This window comes from Tachypleus tridentatus, chromosome 9, assembly GCF_004210375.1.
Source record: "Tachypleus tridentatus isolate NWPU-2018 chromosome 9, ASM421037v1, whole genome shotgun sequence".
NCBI classification, from domain to species: domain Eukaryota; kingdom Metazoa; phylum Arthropoda; class Merostomata; order Xiphosura; family Limulidae; genus Tachypleus; species Tachypleus tridentatus.
The window spans coordinates 8,021,887-8,028,505 of NC_134833.1; positions in this window are offsets into that span (position 1 = coordinate 8,021,887).

A 6,619-nucleotide genomic window follows, 5' to 3' on the forward strand; every position below is an offset into this window, starting at 1 on the left:
TGCAATGATCTTAGTCTACAGGTGTGTTGTACAGTAAGCAGTGTGTTTTGGCTTCATTAGAAAACAACTGTTTCAGCAACATTGTCTAACAGGATCTGTCTGTACAAAGTTGGAGATTAAAGACATTTCAGTGGACCAAATCTTTTACTGGTTGTATGTATACCACCTCTAGGTCAGTCCCAAGACGGTCACTTATACGTCATATGTAAATGTAACACCTCTGGGTCAGTACAAAGATGAGTACATATACACCACATATTAATATACCAACTCTTGACCAGTACCAAGATGGTGGCATATACACTAAATAGTGATGATGTGGATGTTGTTAATATTGGTTTGAATTTTCGCTAAAAGTTACACGAGAGCTATCTGCGCTATCCATCACTAATTTAGTAGTGTAAGGCTAAATAAAAGGAAGGCAACTAGTTATTACCCACTGCCAACTCCTAGACTACTCTTTTACCAACGAATAGTGGAATTGACCTGCATTATGACGCCCCCATCGCTAAAAGCTACACGAATATGTGATGGTGATTCGAACCCGTGACCTTCAGATTACGAGTCGAGCAGTCAAGCTACCAGGTCATACTTGGCATGTTTTAATATAAATGAACGGCTTACATGTAAATATGACATGTTTTATTAAAGGTATAAAAGTAGTTGATCAGTTGAGGCTAGAGAGAGAAAACAGTTGAACTCCAAAGAACTGTCTTTGTTTATATATGTAAAAACGGCACGTTTGGGTTAAGAAAATATTTTACGTAGAGGAGCGAACAACGTTTCGACCTTCTTCGGTCATCGTTAGGTTCACGTTGTTCGCTCTTCTATGTAAAATATTTTCTCAACCCAAACGAGCCGTTTTTACATATATATTTCTCTACAAGTGGGTTTTCTCGACATCATTAATTACTGTCTGTTTGTTTGAATGTTGTACAAAGGTACTCCAAGACTATCTGCATTAGCCCTTAATTTAGAAGTGATAAAACAGAAGGAAACAACTAGTGAATGGCCAGTGGGTTAAGGCGTTCGGCTCGTCATCTGAGAGTCGCGGGTTGGAATTCCCGTCGCACCAAACATGCTCGCCCTTTCAGCCGTGGAGAAGTTATAATGTGACGGTCAATCCTACTTCGTTGGTAAAAGAGTAGCCGAAGAGTTGGCGGTGGGTGGCTATGACTAGCTACCTTCCCTCTAGTCTTAAACTGCAGAATAAAGAATTGCAATAAGTGCGATTAGATTAGTCTTGTGACACAAACTGGACCAACGGAAGTCGTCTTCATCTACAAGTTCTGGAATATGGAGGTCTGTCCATGGTTTGTGTACTCTCATAATAACTTATCTTCTCATAAGTGATAGATATTAGATCAAATCATTCTGTGGCCGAAATATTTATTGTATGTTTGAAATGTAAGTTTAAAGTATGGATACAAAATTGAAATAAAATCAGCTTTTTTTCTGTCTGTCTATCCAACTAAAGAGGGCGCGTTAACAAATGCTTGAGTATTTCTTTTTGTACTTTCTATTTAAAAATTAAATTTCTACAACGTCAACTTTGAGTTGTTTAATAACTGGAAGTTTATAACACGACGTAGAGGAGAACAAAAGTTAAAATTAAATTTGAATCTTTACGTTTACCGGAGGAAAATAAATGTTGCACACCGTACGATATTGCCAAGTATATGATGTCTTGTTATTTTGAAATCTGTATTTCACGCATTTCTTTAAAGAGAATTATTTCTAAATTGCAGAAGATAAGGAAAAAACTAATCTGAAAAAAGTTAACATATTCTGATTTTGTTCTGGAAAGATACGTATTTAAATTTTAGCTTTTTATTAGGAATGTTTCGTAAAAATGAAATCTCGCGTTGCCATATAAATGGTGTAAGCATATTGCACAACCAGGTACATCACCGAGTTCATTTCATAACAGGTATATTTTAAAATACGTCTCTTAAAATAAATAAATAAATTGTTTTTTTGGAGATCGCGCAAATGTACACGAAGGTTATTTACATTAATCGTTCCAAATTTTAAAGCGACGGAACAGAGGGCAGCACCATCTACTACCTACTGGTGTCAGGCTGAACATTGTGATTTTATTGTCGCACGTATAATACAAACGGTTGCCGGAGCGTACGGTGCAGTTTGTTTTTAGGGTAACTGGAATCAAGTCGTAGAACATGTTTAAAAAATTAATCCTTTTGACGTACAAACGTGACTAATATAAACGTGTTATATATAAAGTCTAATACGTCATTAATTTTTCCGCTCTATGTGAAATTGTGTAGAGCGCCTATTCTCTCTCCACATTCACTGGACTTTGATGGCAAACAACTTCAGTAAGAACAGAGTTACCATTAAAAACTGCAAACTTTTAAACACTATCGACATGATAACTAATAATTCTAACACTGACTTGAGTGTCAGGTAACCTTGCCGACTGATAACAACACGGTTATTTAAATTATTTTTTTATTAGTAGGAAAAGCATTGCGAAGACTTTCCAGTTGAACACAGTTAAGTGACTATGTTCCGATACTTCTTATTTTACTTAATATATATTATCCAAATTAGCATATTTGTTAAAATTAATTATTTATGAGAAGTACTTTTTATTGTTTTTTTATAGTTCTAAGCAGAGAAAAATGAAACTGGAAATAAAACTCAATCTCGGTTATTTTAAACACGTTATAAATACGTTTTTTATTGTCAATACAAAAAGAATGAGTTGTGACGTATTCGTCTGTCAAAGATAAAACGAAAAAAAAAAGAAAAGACTTATTAACCGCAAAAATAAGAAGACAGATGCTTACTTTTATAATTCCAGGTTTCGACAATACAAAAAAAAACATTAATTTTTTCAAACGTTGCAAGTAATGAACTATTTTAGTGTCGCACACTTGACAGTTCCAAACGTTACTAACAGATGGCAATATAGTACACAGAAAATGGTCTTGTGTGTACGGTATACTGTTTCTTTATTGATCAATATGAAACGGCATTAATTATTATCAGTTAGAAATACAAACATATGAAGTTTAAATATCTCCAGACATAGTGTTTGAAATGAAACCTTAATTTATTCTATTTTTACCCAAAGTTTGGTTCTTGCTCAACACCTTGGTATGACAGCTCAATATGAAAACGTATAGCAAGAAGTTACACAATTAATTTAGTTACGGAAAATCTCCGATTTACTTGTAATGAGGTATCTATCTTGTGTTTTCTTTTTGTAGTAGAAGACCAACATAATATTTTAATAGCAGTCAGTGTATCAGGTTGAATGGAGAAATGAACTTTTTGTAGAATTTTAAAAATGATTTACCTTCAAGTAAACCATGTGCAATATTTTTACTTAATATTTATTATATACAGCTTTCCAACAGTTAATCTTGTTTTTATCAACAGTCGTAATAACTATTTGTTCATGTAGATCTTATGGTTAGTACATCTGTCTGAATTCGAGAATTAGCGGTACAGCGGTAAGTCTACGGAATTACAACGCTAGAATCAGGGGTTCGATTCCTCTCGGCGGACTCGATAGATAGCCCGATGTTATAAGAAAACACACATTCGCAAACCATCATCCCCAAATCACGTCTGCATTTTGGGCCCGTGAGTATAAGAGCGATAGTCAAACTCCACTTTATGATCAGAGTAGCCCAAGATTTGGTAGCTGTTGATTCAGTGTCTTTCATCTAGTTTATTACTTCAAATCTATAGACGACTAGCTCAGATATCCAGCTGTTCCGTAGCTTTACGTGAACATGTACAACAGACCAAAATGTAACTGAAATCAAATGAACTATCATTCTGCACAACATTTCTCTCCAACAACATGAGCAATACTTTTCTGTCCTCCCACGTCTATACGAGTCAAATAACAGCTGCATATTTTTCTTATAGTCACACAACCAAATTACTGGAATTGTAAAATCAATGCCGAAACGCATTAACAAACAAGGTTTCGTCTGCAGCTCTCTACTTATTTATCATAATCTGAAGTGGTCATTTTATAACCTTACCATTGAACGTCATTCACCGTCATTCAAGCCGTTTAATTCTAAAATTAAAGATTGGGTCAATAGGCTCCTTCTGTCTTTTGAAGAAATTATGCACTAAGTATAATTTCTTCAAAATACTTCGCACAAAGCTACTCAAGGGCTATCTGTGCTAGCCGTCTCTAATTTAGCAGTGTAAGACTAGATGGAAGACAGCTAGTCATCACCATCCACCAACTCTTGGGCTACTCTTTTACCAACGAATAGTTGGATTGATCGTCACATTACAACGCCCCCCACGGCATGTTTGATGTGATGGGGATTCGAACCCGTGACCCTCAGGTTATAAGTCGAGCGTCCTAACTACCTGGCCACGTCGGGCCCTAAAGCAAAAAGTACCTGGACGTAAATTATTATTTTCTGCAACTCTGTTCTCAGAAGGTGTGTGACCACTGTCTAACACCGTTAATTTAAATAGGACTTCTTGGCTAACATGTAGATTTGGGTCAGGGTTTGTTTTTTTTAGACGTAAAATACAGAGTCCATCTATTGAAGTAAGTACACACAGAGAATATGATGTGTTATTGTGTCTAGGAAAATAACGCCAACAGTGGAAAACAATATTGATGTGTACAGATAACACCAGATATTAATTAAATTGTTGATTAGAGCAACAATGGTGAAAAGCTGAGTGATTTTAAAATATAGAGTCAGTTCAGAATAGCTTATTGTTTGTTTTTGAATTTCGCACAAAGCTACTCAAGGGCTATCTGCGCTAGCCGTCCCTAATATAGCAGTGTAAGACTAGAGGAAAGACAGCTAGTCATCACTACCTATCGTCAGCTCTTGGGCTACTCTTTTACCAAAGAATAGTGGGATTAACCGTAATATTATAACGCTCCCACGACTGAAAGTGCGAGCATGTTTGGTGCGACGGGGATTCGAATAAGCGACCCTCAGATTACGAATCGAACGCCTTAACCCACCTGGCCATGCCGGGCCATTTTATGTATATACATAGGAAATTAGTGTAACTTTAGGCCAGTTCTTAACACTGAACATTTTAACACGAAAAACATAAAATTATCAATATGATGCAATATTATTTACACTCTAGTGGAAACGACCGGCGTCAAATTAAGTCGATAATTGGAGGGCTAGTATCCCCTTTTATGTCTTTCTTATATAAAAAAAAAAAATTAACTGCAAGTCATTGATATGGAAACAAAAATATATTTTGACAGTTAAGCTAGCAGTAGAAATCAAACTCGCTAACCAGCTCTTCAGGTAGCTATTCACATTCGTAGGCCTAAAATGTTAACAAAAAGTTACTTACCAATGCTTTTTAGATTTAATGCCAAGTTCTCTGCTAATAATTTATAACAGTGTTAGCTATGCCTAATATCAAAATGTTTGCGGTAATTGTGATTTGTAACAACGCTCTTTATACCCCGGTCCGGCATGGCCAGGTGGATTAAGGAGTTCGACTCGTAACCTGAGAGTCGCAGGTTCGAATCCCCATCGCACCAAACATGCTCGCCCTTTCAGCCATGTGGCGTTATAATGTGACGGTCAATCCCACTATTCGTTGGTAAAAGAGTAGCCCAAGATTTGGCGGTGGGTGGTGATGATTAGCTGCTTTCTCTCTAGTCTTAAACTGCTAAATTAGGGACGGCTAGCGCAGATAACCATCGTGTAGCTTTACGCGAAATTAAAAAAAAAAATTCTCTGTACCCAACAAAGCACTAAAAATTGCGCAATGTAGCACTGTAACATAGATTCTAACACCCCTTACTCAAACTGTAACAATAATTGATAACCCATATAATCCAGAGTAAATATCTATATGAACACTTAACAACAATTATATGATTTCCTTAACAAATCCGGTATATCATAGACTTTTATTCTACAGCCAATGGGGATATTCTCCAGTGCAAGCTGCTTCCATCTAGTGGATAATGCTAAAAGTATTGTTTTCAAAATTCTAAGTAGTAAATGTTTATTTTCGGATAGACAATACCAGTATTTGATTTTGCTAATTTAATACATATTTTAGTATACATGAAAATGTGACTAAACAAATTATTCTTCAGAGATGATACATATGCTATGTTTGCAAATGTTCTAGTTATTAAAGGTATTTTAAATTCAAATCGAAGTAAACTGAATTACAATAAAGATTTTTCTTCAGACCTAAAGTGCTGTTGCTGTAACTTATTTTATGTCGTACTGTTCAAAACGCTACTTACCCTGAAAAATATCGTAACACAGGTTGAGACATCCACCAATTTCCTGTAGCATTTCATAATTTTTGAATGATCTTTCAGTCAAGCTCTCGGCTTATAATTCAAGGAGGCAGTTCATTTCTTATCGCATTTATAATAAGAAATCGAGAAATTACATTAATTTCTACAATAAAACTGCCATGTATATTATCCTCAACGATATAGTATTAAACACTTGTCGTGTTATTATGTTTAGCACAATGAAACTATACCTGTTTATTTGCAGGAACTTCTGACTTTTATCCCCTTCAGAATCATTAACAGTGGAGTCCCAACTAGTCTATTAGCAAGGTATTATAGCCAGTAACCGCAAAGACTCAAATTGCTTAA